General features: G+C 40.6%; 1 protein-coding gene across 3 annotated transcripts in view; it reads right to left on the bottom strand.

The window, feature by feature from the left end:
• hs3st1l2 (heparan sulfate (glucosamine) 3-O-sulfotransferase 1-like 2) overlaps positions 1-13,470 on the bottom strand; it is a 36,638-nt gene extending 23,168 nt beyond the window's left edge. For 2 of the 3 annotated variants that reach the window (XM_038704003.1, XM_038704004.1), the window contains exon 1: positions 2,576-2,898. The gene's annotated coding sequence lies outside the window, so the exon portion shown is untranslated. Of the gene's footprint in view, positions 1-2,575; positions 2,899-13,449 lie in introns of those variants that run through there. The other variant, XM_038704005.1, reaches the window with a different exon arrangement.
• Between the last annotated feature and the right edge of the window lie 1,772 nt (positions 13,471-15,242).

Raw genomic sequence — 15,242 nt, forward strand, 5'->3', positions numbered from 1 at the left:
AAGCGTTGTTTTCAGCAAAACACTAAACACAAAACACTGGTGAACATGTTGGAGAGTTTAGCAGCTATTCCATATTTATATATTTCTACATTTATTTATGTTTGTCTATGTGTAAGACCTTAACATCAAAACAAATATGTGTTCAGGGTGACAATGGATAAGACATTTACTGTGTTGTGTCCCTCTTAATGTTGCTAGAGACTGACATGTAAGCAAGTCAAAACAAAATTCTGATTGTAAAGACCAAGATATTTCCCTTAGGGGTCGGAGGGAAACCAAAAGAGAGCTAAAATAAGAAGAGTGAATATTTCTCAAGGAGGCTAGAAAAATGACTCCAAATGAAAACAAAAGTTGCTTTGTGTCTCTGGGTGTGTAAATGAAGAACTGTTGGCTAAGAAGTTCACCATATCAATATAAAGGTGATGATATGTCAGTGTTCAAAACTTGTTTCTGCCCCCAAGTGGCCAAAAAGTCTGTTATTGCAGATTTAAGGAATCTACCTTTACTGGGATAGTGTCTGAGAAAGCTATTGGTCAAACTGGCACCAGAGAGACAGTTTGATTTTCCATTACCTACCATTTACATACCTTATTAAAAAGCCCCATAACAAGACTGGGAAAATCTATTTCTCTCTGGGAGTTTTTATTGTTGACATCTTTAGTGCTAAGTGCTCGTTCTGTGAGGGCAGTACCGGGCATGTCATTTTCCATGGATTGTACATTGGAGTTTGGGTTTCTGTAGGTCTGACCTTAAAAGTCTGCTTAAGTTGGCCTTTGTTTACAAGACGCGCCACATCTTGGTGTAACATTAACCTCTCACATGGCACTGATTGCTCACAGTTTGTTTTGAGACACACAAAACACGCCCCACTCACTCATCAACACACGCACAGACCAGACAATGACTCCATTCATCCCTTTGCTCTCTCTCTCTGTTTCTCTCTCTCTCTCTCTCTCTCTCTCTCTCTCTCTCTCTCTCTCTCTCTCTCTCGCTCTCTCTCTCTCTCTCTCTTTCCTCCTTCGCTCACATCAGCTCTTTATAAACAGTAAAGGTCAAAAACACAAAACACACCACGTCCATCCCTTTGCAGCCTCTTTCACATGGATCTTCTCCGGGTGTTTGGTCTTTTTACAGTCTGTTTTTCATGGTACAGACCCACTTAACCAATTAGCCATGTGGGAGTGTCATGATAAGTGGCGTCGACTTGGATTTACTGCCTTAGCTAAATGATGCTGTAGACATATGGATATGTTCTGCAGGATTTTATTTAGCCTAGTTTAGTGTATTTGACATTATTAGAAGGGAGACATTAAATCAGACACAGCAAAATGTCAAGGATAACACAATAAAATCTAAGGCTTATTTTCGCAAGTCCTAAATGACAAAACATGTTTGTCCCCGCTCTCTAGACGACAAACATAGTCCTTTCAGTGCCGTTGCCAAACACTGATGAGAACATGAATCTTTTTTATGATGTGACAACTCTATGGTTAAAATTTGATCAGATTTGGAAACAAAAAGAACTTCAAAAGAAACAGCATCCTGGTTTGGTTTAAAATGACTACTTCATTAAGATTAGGAGACATTCTGAGTCATGGTTACAATATAAACCACTTGGTTAAGGTGACCGATAACATCTCAGACCTTCTCCCTCTGTGGACTTTGTGGTTCTATAATAACGTCACCTAACTTCCTACTTTGCTATCGACAGACAAGAGTCACAATTACTGCAGCCACTACAGGGATTTGTCACTTGAATTTAAACAAATGTTTAGGTGCATTGCGGAAACAACTGATGCTGTCATTCTTCTTGGGAAGACAGTCTTTCAGTTTTTGATATACAGAGAGAAAGTATGCATGAGTCCAGCTGGCCAGGCGACATTATACTACCAACAAACCAATAAAACAATTACCTTTATTGTCACCACTAAAGACACTTCAAGTCAAACAGCAAAATACTAATCATAAAATGACGTACAGATTACAAGTAGAATAAGCTTTCGCTTCCATGTAAGCCAAGTGCGGTGGTGGTTTCTTGAAGTGCAAACAAGTACATCAAGTGCCGAAGTCGGTGTTAAAAGCTCAGCAAGTCATCAGCATTAGCTCTTGTCTGGTGGACATGAGTCTTCCCGTCTCTGGGAAAGTCGTGTTTACTATTTCATTAGAATTCAAAACTTCCTCCTAAAACATTTTCCTTCTGCTTTCACTTCCGTCTCACTAACTCACTCTGTCTCTGGCTTTGTTTACACCCAGCACATGCTTGAATGCATACTCACAAACAAAAGACCTCCTCAGCTTCATCTACACAGATGAACGGGCCTTTACATTTCCCTTTATTTTCCCCACATGTCGGCATTAGGAGAGATTAAAATCTTCCAGAGAGAGGGTAGATGAGGTTAACTCTGCCCACTGATACTGTACAGCACAGTCACTCTTTACACTGCTTTATACACATTGCATTTTGTGTAAATATTAGCTGTGATGCACAGAGTGGAGTGGTTTTTCAGATTCAGTGTGCTGTAATGAAGAAGACATTCTGAGTGAATAGAAAAGAGATTTAAAAAAGAGACCTTACCTGACTGACGTTTTCCCAAAATTTCCTTTTTTCTCTTGTTCTTTCACCTCTTCTCTTAGCCGGTCTCTCTCTCTCTCTCTCTCTCTCTCTCTCTCTCTCTCTCTCCTGCTTCCTTCCTTCCTCTCGTCAGTTTTCCTTCAGCTCCCCGGGCGTTGCTGAGGAGGTGTGTGCCGAGTGTCTGAGCGTGTGTGTCAGAGTGTGTGTGGTGTGGTATGTGTATGAGTGCGTGTGTGTGTGTGTGTGTGTGTGTGTGTGTGTGTGCAAACTGGTAAGAGAGCGACTCTGCTTTGTGCTGCCGACCTCGGTGAGCTTGTTGTTGCAACTGACTGAGAGACTGGGAAAGAGGGAGGGAATGTGTGTGTAGGTGTGTGTGTGTGTCAGAGAGAGAGATTAGTTCACACACAAACACATCTCCGCCTCAGGGAAACACCCCACTCCCTTTCCTCCTTCCTCCCTTTTTTTCCCTCCTTGTCTTTTTTATTTCTCTCACATCAGGTCTTTTCTTTCATCTGATCACCTTGAAGGACTCATTGAGCAAAAATTTCCTCCTCCTCCTCTTCCGCCTCCTCCTCCTCTGCTCCCTTCAATTCGAGTCGAGCCGATCCTCCCGTTGATTCTCAGATTTTAACCTTCTCTTTTGTTGTCTTTCCTCCTCATATTCCCTCTTCAGTTTGCTGTTGCAAGTCCCCTAAATCATAAATAAGTTACAGAGAGCTGCCACAAAACAGCACAAAGGCAACAAAACAACCCAAATATATCAGATGGGCTTCTCTCTCTGAGTTGTTGCTTTTGGTTTGACTTCTTATCACTAAAAAATTAATTTTTTCATGTTACATGTTTCCATGTTTTTCCTGCCTTTGAAAGACATTTCCTTGAATCGTGAGGCAGTAGGTGGAGAGAGAAAGGAATCTTTTCACTTTTCAAATCATTTCAGGGACAAACGGCTTATTAATGGTGGTTGAATGTGACTTAACAACACTTACGTTTATGGTAAATCTCATTATCATTGTCAGAGAACCATGACACGAATAGTGTGAATGAACTATCTAAGTAACTTTTTTGAGATTTAAAGTCTAATCGCAGTCATACGTTTTAAAGTTTCTTTCTAACAGCTCTTTAACAACACTGCAAATATCTTCATCTTATCAAGTAATTTCTGTCCATAATTGAGTCCTGTAATTTTAATTTTCCTAAAACAAGCGGTGTAAAATGTGTCAATCTTTTTGAAATAGAAATCAACTAGTTTTAAGAAATTTCCCAGATATCAGCATGCTGCACTACATATACATAATCAAGAAACATTTTATGACATAATTACATTTACTACTCAAAATAAGTTGTTTCAAAACAGGATAAAATATTCTTACTTTGCTTTCTCCCATTTGAAAAAGAAAAACAATTTAAGGACTCAAATAAAGTGAAAGATGGCTCAATTAAAATTAGATTTTTAGACACAGCCAAATTTGCCATCCAAATCAATATCTCAGCATCTTGCAATAAATTGGAGGCAGACAAAAAAGCTGCCAATCTGACTGAGCACTGTCAATGGAATAAGACAGCAATCAGTTTAACCTTGAGGAGACCCCTTCTCAGTTTTGTTTAAGCTCATCACAGCGATTACAGAATTTAGCTTTAGCCTGCTAATCTGCTCTAGATCCACATTAAACTGCTCCTCCGGAGACTGAGCAGAGGGGGTGTTTTTGTGGGCGTGCATTAATGTACAGCACAGTCTCCTGAAGCATTTGGACTCTTTTGTTTTGGCGTTATACTGGAGCACATTGGGTTTAAAATTAAACAAAGACTATGAGATTAAAATAATGACTTTCAACTTCAATTCGAGGGTGTTTACACCCATATCTGTGGATTTCTTTAAACATAACACCCCCAAGTGTAATAAGGGCTACGAGTCCTGCTGTTTACCAAATATGGATGTAAACAACCGCAAACACCCGAAAAGCTGAAACTTTTTTCATTTACCTTCCTATACAATGATGTTTCCTGATGTCTCCTTTACAACTAATACAGCCTTAACAAATACCACCCAGAATGTTTTTTAATCAACACAAGAGGGAACCTTTTACAGGGAACGTATCTGCAATTTTAACCAAAATTCCAGCAACTTGGTGAAAGAAAATGTGAATTAGTGCATGTTTCTATCCACTATTCAAATATTCGAGTTCGACATATCTAGATAATCCGTTTCTGGCACTAATTCTCCAGTTGGGTGCCATCAAGCCTTTGCGGAAGAACTGGACACGAGATTACGTAATTGAGAGTGCCAGTCATACCTCAAATGATGGAAACCCATGTGGAAAAAGTGAAAAATATGAAGTCCCCTTATTGCTCCACACAGATCAGATGTTTAGTCTGCTGGTATTTGTCATTTCTTCAGTGGAAGCTTGAGTGACATTTAAAATCACATGCTTCATGTACTTCATGATTTATTCATTAAGCATTTTGATTTTATCGATAAACCAACTTACACCAACCTCAGCTGACTTTCCAGTCAGGTTTTTTTACATATTAATTGTTTTGGATTGAAACGCATTTCTTTCATTCTTTCATTTATAAACCCACGCGTTCGAGTTCAGAGCCAAAACAATGGTAAACACGCCACTGTCCTAATGCTTATAAACAGACTGTATATTTATATTTGTGCATGTGAATGGGTGTTAAATCTTGTGTCGGTAGGTAGGCAGGGTATGTGTTTGTGAGACTGTGTGTGACTGTGGGGGTGGGAGATGAATGACCGAATTAGAAGAAGCCTCCTATCTCTCTGAACAAAGCTCCTCCACCAGCTGAAATATGGAGCTCATGAGTCTCTGTTATCACCATGTTATTGTCGAGGGTGGTGATGAGGTTTTCTTTTTTTTGTCTCTCCAAAACAAAAAGCCGACCCCCTGTTGAGTTTCTCTGCAGGGGGTGCACTTGCCGAGCCATCTTCCTCTCCCTCTGAGACCCCTGAGAGACGCTAAACCAGCCCTCCACCCCTCCTCGCCTCCTCCCTTCTTAGTTTCCATCACCCCCACCCATTCCTGGTCTTTCTCTTTCTCTTCTCATTTCTCTCCCTCTGAGGCTCCAGTTAACTCTCACTCTGATCTGCCGTTATGAACCCCCTCCCCAAATAAAACTCTTTTCCTCTCCTTTTTATCATCTTTCCTCTGTGTGTTCAGGTCTCCTTCCTGTAGCTCAATCCTCTCTCCTCTCTTGCTGTCTCTCGACCTCCCCATGACCTCAACCTGCAAACTCCCTCCTCTTATCTGTCACCTTACCCCTCTTCTTTTTACAACATTTTGGAAAACACTACCTTTTCTTTCCCGTCTCTCTTCTCCCCTTTTTTATTCCCTGTTGTTTTTCTCCCCTTCCAAGCAGCATAGCGATTTAGCGATCGCTCGGGCCTGTGAGGAGACCCCGGGGGTTGGTTGCTCTATGAGGCGACATCCCTGAATAAATAAGCATGGGTAATTTGCTGCGAACCTGCAGCCCCTTATTATTATTTTTTCCTTCTTTTCACCCTCCCAGTTTAGAGAGAAGAGATAAAGACACAATAAAATGGTGGGAGATCCTCACAGAGGCTCATTATATGGTTGTCAGTGAAGTTTTCTCAAAGGCCTTTGTTACAGATCGCTCAGCCCCACTGTGCTCCGTCTATTCCTTTTCAGGGCAAATTATCTATATTACATTCCAGTTTTTCCAATGGCTGAGTATTTGGATAAAAACGGTCCCATTTAAGGAAGTAATGAACCGCCAATTGTAGCTGAACTAAGGCAAATTAACAAGAACAAATTGCAAAGCTTGAACTACAGCTATTAGCAGCATACCACCTTACACGCCCGGCCTTTTACACTCTGATAAGGTATAAGCAATTTATAAACAATTTGCCTCCAAAAAGAGACATTTTATGCAATGAACTGGACGTGGAGTGTCTATCCACTAGTTTATTTCACTTTCTTTCTGCTACACACACTCCTCCATTCATGGCCTGGTGAGGGTAGTGTGTGAGCACCAGGTCAACTGTGAACATCGGGTATTAATAATTCAGGACAGGAAGCAACCCCTCCAACTACAAAGCTGTGCATTCCTACTCCTTGTCTTCGCTAGAGGTGTGTGCGGGGGAGGTAACCTGCGAAAACAGCTTCCAAAACTGTGGTGAAAAAGCCTCAAACTATGAAAAAAGTGTGTATATAAATTGGCAAAGATTACCATGAGGAGATGTAAAACAACATGTTTGTCTTAAGTAAACACTTTTATTCAATTGGCAGCAGCATTTGGAAAAGAAATGCACTACAAACAAACTGACCATTTTTGTGTTCATTTGTGATAAATTGCAAGTCCACAGACTTCAGTCACAATGTGTCATCGTGTGGGAGTAAACGTGAGTTCAGGAAACTCAGAAACGTCTGCGTAGCCCCCTACCCTACACCGTGGCACCTACGGCGTAGCCTGACGTGCACAAAATGTAACTACACGTCGAGTCGACGCGGACAGTAAGCTCTGTGATTGGTCGGCTGGGAAGCCTCGCAATGCCTCCGAGCCGACAGGAAGCGTCCACGCTTTGAAGTAACTTTTACTAGCGGCCAAAACGGCGGCTGTAACAGGTGGATTAATATATTTGACCGTCACAACCCGAGCGAAATGACCCGTTTCATTATCAGAATGTGATCCATTCGGTCGATAACATTTGAAAAGGCTACACCAGCCGCACGTTTACAATTTTACCCCCATTCACGTTAGCAGAGGGCTAAACTGGAGTCGGCCGGCAAAAGTCAATACAGTGGGTGCTGTCGCGCTACTGCCGACTAGCGTTTGGGGGTGTAATTGCAGATTGACGGACGCACAAGTATAAATGCATGGCTACGAGCATAGCTACGCCGTAGACTACACACGTAGACCCTACGCAGGAGTATAAATCAAGCTTTACCCTTACCACAACTATCAGAAATATTAGTGCCTAAGCGTAAGTGCATAAGTCACTGACTTTATGCATTTCGACCGGCTAACCCAACAGCTAGCAGGTAGGGTTAGCCTCCTTTGTGCTGCTGGGATGTAGCAAACGGTGGTGTTTCATACAGACGCTGAAGGGTACCTTTAGCTAATAATTACGCTTTGTCACGCTGTCTGAAAGCGTCAGTTATGACGTATTGAGATGAGAATGCGTTGAGTGGTCAGCTCTGGGCATTAGATTCAAAATGTTTTTGGGAACTTGGAGAAGCTTGGTCGGCACAATACATAGCCCAAAGGCATGTCCTGCCTGCCAAGACATGTTGTTGAGAAACCTTCTCCCAGTAGTACAAGACAGTTTTTTTGAGGAGACTGAGGCTTGAATTTTATTTGTCTTTCACTCAATGGTTCTGAATTTTATTATTTTTGTGTGCACATTTTTACACGTTCTTCTAGTGTGACAATTTGTGGGAAATCTGGTTTAAAAAATTGGGTTGACTCAATAAAGTTTTTCTCATGTTAAAAGCTGGTTAGGGATACAGCAAAATTAAACTTTTTCAGCCATAAACATGTTTATATAACTTAGTGAGCAGTATTACTTTGCTTTTTCACACTTTTCAAATCATTCACTGGAAATTCTCTCTTGCTGAAATCAATAACTTTCTCCACCAAAATATGTTCAAATTTCAGACCATGTTCTGATTCTTTCATAGTTTTAGTGTGTAAAAATACATAAATCATAGAAAAAGCAAAGCTTTAAGAGTTTCCACATATTTACCAGCTGCCCTCTTGGTTTGAGCTTGATGTACACTTTGGACTGCTGAGTGGACTCTGCTGCTTATAGTAATACTATTTGTATATGTTATTATGTTGTAATGATAATGCCATTCAGATGTATCTCTTCTGCTGCGTGGGCCTTTCTGCAACCAGCAGCACAAAGTCCTTTATTGGGTTTGTTAATGTGATTGTTTTGCTCGTTTTACTTCACAGCATTTTTGTGCTGTACATAAGATAACATTTTTTATTATTATTATTATTGCTTCATTGACTGTTTTGTTCCTATGGAGAAACTGATCCACAAAAGGAGCTTGTGGTGTCCGAACAATAATGCTGCGATGATGTGTTGAGAGGAAACCCGTTTGACACTGTTCTTGATCATAAAAGTTTATTAAATCAAAGAGTTCAGCATCAATTACAAGCTCTGCAGCAGCTTGGAGAGTGACCCAGCCCGATGGCCACTCTGTCTCTCTGTTTCATCAAACATAGCTTATATAGGATATGTTTAGGTATCTGTTAGGTACCATAGAGGGGTTTGAGTCTGCAAAATAAAAGGTCAAACCCATAGAAGGGTACAGTACTATTTTGAAGTAACAAAACAAGGGGTTAGAGGTCAAATTCTATAGAAGGGTTCAGTCCCTACTTAACCACCAATCACTGCTCTACCAGTAGAAGGTCACTGACCCTCTGTCCTGCTGCAACAGTGCTATTTTGAACTGTTATGAGTCAAATGCATAAATATTGGATACTACAAGCTGAAAAATATTTTTTTTATGAATGTTGACTCATGCAAGCGGTGCCCTGCGATGGACTGGTGACCTGTCCAGGGTGTACCCCGCCTTTCGCCTGATGTCAGCTGGGACTGGCTCCAGCCCCCCGCGACCCTGTACGCAGGATAAGTGGTTGACGATGGAAGGATGGATGGATGGATGGATGGATGGATGGATGGATGGATGGACTCATGCAAGCGCAACAGAAACAATTTAAACAGTATCCAGTAAGTTTCTACTATGAATCTTTCTAACACTGGACTTTAACACAGGACACAACTGTTTGTTTCCTGTTTCAAACTGACGATCAACATTTTCTTAAAGTGTGACCATGCGTTTAACCATGAAGACCATGACAACAAAGTTTTTATTTTAATCTAAACCATGATCTGTTCCTAAATTTAAGTCGTTTTTATGGATAAACCTAACCAAACCTTAACCATAGCATTGCCATATCATAAAACAGATGTTTTTTCAACAGGGATTTGTAACAGTTTGTTTGTAAGGCAAAGACAAATGATGTCGTCCTGCTGATAGGGACGATACATCTATTAGTCTAGACGAAACTGGAAAAACAATGTATTTTGACATTTAATTTGTAGTACTTGTGCAAATAGTTTGTTACACTACAGGAAAATGAATGTGATTACAGTAAACATAAAACAAACTGCATTAGTGCTCTTCAGCCACATAATGTTAATTTCATTTATACCAACATAATCTGCATTTCAGACACATGGTTTTGTAGATCTGAGATAAACAGCTGTTGACTCTCTGCTCAGAAAGCCCACTCTGTGAACATTTGGTCACTGCTGAAGCTGCCAAACTCTCAATGTGTTGTCCACCATGACTCTCAGCTCTCTTCAGAAGCTGCAGAAGGACAAACGGGGTTCATTAGCTGATGATGAGTCGTGCAGCTGCAACAGGCTAAACTAGAACAGAGGCTAATTAGCCAACAGTTGCCAGCTGGGACGTCAAACCTTTGTGCTCTTGATGTGTGCAGTCTTTGTGTCTGGGCTGAGAAACCAAGAGAGCAGCGACTGTATAGAAGAGATCCAACGAGAGGCTGTGATCGTATTCAGGCCTCAGCTCTCTGCTTTGAGAAGACTCCAGTAATTTTAACAGAACAAGAACCAACTGCTGCTCGAGAGAGAGAGAGACTTTGTAGTAAAAGGAGGTGGCAGCTGTTTGCTTTTATTTACACGTGGAGTGATTTCTGATGATTAAAGATGGTTTAAGATGCAAGGTGCTTATTTCTGTGGTGATTCTGCATTTTCCAGAAATCCTTTCTTTAGATTTTCTGTTTTTGGGGTTTGCGTTTGTCACTTTTCAAAACTGTTTCCACCGTACTTTCACTTTACTGCAGTGTCACGCTACATTGTCACGCTACATTTATTCATTAACTCATTAATTCATAACTTTTTTTAAACTAGAAAAGTGGAGATCAGTTATTGTTCTAAGCTCACGGTAAGCTTAAAACAATAAGTAAGGTCTGCGCAGGTAGAATGTGTCCAACGGCGTGTAAAAACGGCGCGGTTTTTACACTCTGCCCATGCAGTCGCCTGCAGCTCAGTCATCTTGAACGCACCTAAAATGTCAGCTGTGAAGGGGTGGCCATGAAAAAATCACGGCATGGAGGGCTCTTTGTACTAACAGGAAACAGAAAATGGAATTAATTTAAAGTAATTGGTTTTTACATGCATTGTAAACTCACACAGGTGACCTCTCAGTACTGTGAGTGTATACAGACTCTTGAATGACTCCTTCCTCACTCTCCTGTTAGATTTGGGGACAACACCTGTTGTGTGTGGGAGTGGTGGGCTTTTAAGCAGGGCACAACTATGAATACTGAGATGTGTACCCATTCAGCTGTAGAGTTCTGTTCTTTTCATGGCATATGTATTCCATCCCCAACCCAATGAGCAAATAATAAACCGTAAATTAATAGTGTCAGTCAGAGTGCAAATTATACAGTGACAATCAGAGGGGTTAACTTTTTTTCCAGGTCATAATGGAAACCCAGTTTGAACAACCTTTGTAGTCAGGGGTCACCAAGTATTCCAGAGAAAAACTGCCAGTAAGTCAGATGTGCACACAGCAGCAGACCATCATTTACGCTGAAATATCATTTACGCTGAAACATAGATCTACACAATGCTGAACCAGAACCAAACTATCATAAAATATAGTCTGCATTATCATCTCTAATTCCTAATTCTTATCATACGTTTTAAGTTTCAACTTAATCTTTTTTTGGCACCAAAAAAATGTCAAATATCTCCTTTCCTCTTGCTCACGTTCACTGAATGTGAAATGAAATCTGCGGAGACAGCAGTAGGCACACATTTGAAAAAACACACCTGGACTTTAACATTTTTCAATTTCCCAGCCAGCTTAAACTTCTGAACTCTGAGCGTGCTTATTGTAAAAAGACTTTATACTGATGTCAAAATGTTTCTCTACAATAACTAATCCTCAATTTCACTGCTCATGCCTAAGCACCAGTGTTAGCTAACTATTAGATGAAATTTGACATTCAATGCAAAGCCAACACTGGAAATCATAGGGCGGGCTATCTGCTAGCTACACTGAGGGGAGAAAAGTTAAGAGTACTTAACAAGCTAGCTATGTAACTACTTACATTAACCTGCCTCCATTAGCTTGGTGTGTGATGCATTTGACTTTAATGAGCCTCTGAAAGTGATGCAGATAGACGTTCAATTACTGTCAAGGTTAGGAAATGGTATGGTCCATTTTAGGGGTGTCTTTAGGTATAATTATGGGAAATTGTAATATTTACAATTGACCCTTCACTAAGCCACGCCCCAATAGTTAGTTTTGCTAAGTCCGACAAACTGTTTGACCTGTCCGAATTTTAGTCTGTTACTGCCCTCCCTGGAGAAATATTTTCAAATTTTTGGAAAAAGCGATCGCAGAAAGAAGCAGACAGTTTTGCTGTTACATTTTGCCTTTGAAGGTTGTATCAGGCTGTCAAACTCACGTGAAAAAAAATAAAGACAGAAGCTAAAGCCTGTGATTGGTCAGCTGTGTATTCGGGGGCGTGGCTTAGCGAAGGATCAATTGCAGGTAAGAAATACCGTCCTGAACTGTTGTTTATGCTTCTTTTGGGGGCTGTCCAATTCTTAATTAACCCCAATCACTTCCGTAATTCAAATAAACTACAGAGAGAGAGAGAGAGAGAGAGAGAGAGAGAGAGAGTGAAGCCTTATTGGTGTATCAACATAGATAATGAGATAGCTTCCTACATTCTGGATCACCTGGTTCTGTCCTTCAAAATTCAGTGCTGTCAAGGGCTTGAATTCACACGTCAAAATTTAACTCTGATTGTCACAATTTATTTAAAAACATTTCTGTCATCAGTGCTGTTGTGATCTTCAGGAAAGTCTGTCCTTAAATTCAGCACTGTTTTCCCTCTGTCCATGTGGCTTCAAGTGGCATAAGACAGATATCTGTGTGATTTTTTACCAGCAGCTGATTTGAAGCATTTTAAATAAAACCTCAGCAGCAGGGTTAATGCAGGTGTGCCTGTGCACATCTACTGAACTCTCTGACTAATTATCTGCCACGTGAGGCAGGATGTAAATGGCTTCTCAGGAGAGTAAAATAAACATTTGGTGTTGAAGTGGCCTGAGACGTCAGAGCAATGGACACTTAACAAACCTACAACTCCTACCAGCAGTTAAACAGAGCCGGGGGCAAAATTATTAAAAGCTGAATGCCTTCTTAACTCACTTTAGCTAAAAGTCCCTTCATGTGTAAAAACAGATCAGGGGTGGTTTTAATCAGTGAAAAGAAAAAAATCTGCATGGATATGTGGATACATAGATAGGATAGATTGGTGTGTGACTGCTATGGATCTTGGTGTATTTGTGCAGACACCACAGCTCTGTCAAAACTGGGAGGCATATTTTGTTCCTTAACTATAAATACGTATGAAAACAAGCAGAAAAAGTGTAGGGACAAAATCAGCTGTGACACCTTTTGTTAAACCGACTCGCACGTGTACGCACACACGCACACACGCACACACACACACACACACACACACACACACACACACACACATCTTCTTGACATTGCTGTCAGTGCATGTTGGTAGGGAATATGTGTTACATCCTAGAATAGATATGAACTGTCATCCAAAAACACATCTGATTCAAGCAGCGATTCAGAAGTCAGCACGAAGGCCTGCGGTGGGACTGTTGCCGCTCAGACACACGGATGCACATAGATATATACACAGAAATACACATCACAGGCAAGGTTTTGGCGGCCTGTCTGTGAGCTTAAGGTAGCGAGAGCAAATAAGGAAAGACACAAGTGGAGAAGGTGGAGTGAGTGGTAAGAGGCAGTGTTGTTCCTCACCTTCTCTAGTAATTGAGAAACGTTCTCTTCAGCCCAGATATTCAGGAGGCATCCCACTTCATTGTGACCAGTCACCAAAACAGGAAGAGAAAACATTTTTAACCAATGACACATAAAATAGTACGCTTCCAATCATTGATTTGAATAGTGCTCACACCAGAAAATAACTGCTCCAGAGTTCATTTGACAGCAGTCCAAGACCACCCATTCAAGGTGAACCAGAGAGCGGTTGTTTGGTCCCCTCTAGAGTTTGAGTTCAACATTCACACCAACCCAAACAAACCACACCAAGGGGGTAAACACTCCAGGGTCCAGTTCAACTGGTCTGGTCTGTGATCTGGTCACACACCTGCCATAATACTAGTTACATAATAAAAATACTGCCTGGGTACACAGTGCATTTGTCTACAGGCTTGTCTGTCATATGAGGTAGTTATCAGTGTAATTAAAGACACAATCTGCACCAACTACGAGAGCCCACCAAAAAAGGCGCAGGGCTTTCCTCTTCAGCTGGGTCTCGGTGCGGTTGTTTGGTTCATACCCGAGTGTGATTGCTGTATTCACACTTGCCTAAAAGATCTGCACCAAAGGGGGACACAAGTTTGGTTCAATCAAACCAAACCATACAGGTGTGAATACACCCCAAATGTATGTTGTTGTCCATCTTTTTCATTTTATTAATCTCTGACCGTATTTCTCCTGCTCATTTCATGTTTAATTAACCTCACCGCTCACATGCCTACACACCTGCTTCCCATCAGTCATAAGCGTCAGTATATAAATGCTCCTCATCCTGCATTCAACCCTTTGTCAGATTGTCTTTAGAATTTTGTTTTGTCTCTATTACTTTCTACCCACCTATTTTTATGAAAAGTTTCAGTTTGTGTTTAAAAACTTGAGTGGGAACACGAGAACTTTGAGACCAAGTTTTTCACTCTTGGCTGAGGTGGAGAAATTGGCATACAGAAAAGAAAATGTGATAAAAACTGATTTTTTTTTTTTTTTTTAATACACCTTGTTGTTTTTGGTGCTGCTGCTTCAGCTGCTGTAGTCAAAGCATTCATGCTTGCTGCCACTCACTCTGCTCATGACTCTGCTTCACCAGAAAGCCCAGAAAATAAAAATAATGGTGGCAACGACTGGAAACAACTGAAAGAGATTTGTAGAGAAGTTTTTCATGCATTTGAAGAGACTGAAGATTGGAAAGTGCAATTGCTTGGTATTTGGTTAATAAGTGGGTGCAACCTCACATGTTTTTGAAACAAAGTCTGAAATTATTTTTAATGTTGTTTTTGTTAAGCTTTGCTCTCAGTTTAGCTGCAGTAAAGTTCCAGAAATGTGAACATTACCTAAGATTTGGATTTTAGAAGAAGATAGGGACCTTTTGGTTTGTCCTCTGAAGCCTTTATTTTGTTTTGTGCACCTTTCTGTCTGTAGCAGTGTACCAGTTGTGTGTTCTCATACTAGAGCTAACCTGCAAACACTGATGTCATATGTCACATCCCACTTACAGATAATATTCTAAAACATGTTGCCGTACAGAGTTTATCGTCATGATGTCAATCATGTTAGCGTTAATCCAAATCTGAAAAAAACATATCTTCCCTCTTAGCCCAACTAGTTTGAGTTTTTGTTTAATCTGAGGTCTTGAAATATCAGCCTCCTCAATGATTAAATGTGGGGGGGTAGGAATTTGTTTGTGGTACTCAAAGTATTAAAACAATGTCTGTTTATCTGGATAATCCACAAATAACAGTTTTCATTCAGCAAGTGTTTGGTAGAAAATAGAATGA

The sequence above is a fragment of the Micropterus salmoides genome, unplaced genomic scaffold, assembly GCF_014851395.1.
Source record: "Micropterus salmoides isolate LMB-PRFRI ecotype aquatic unplaced genomic scaffold, ASM1485139v1 Ms_hic_scaffold_7, whole genome shotgun sequence".
NCBI lineage: Eukaryota > Metazoa > Chordata > Actinopteri > Centrarchiformes > Centrarchidae > Micropterus > Micropterus salmoides.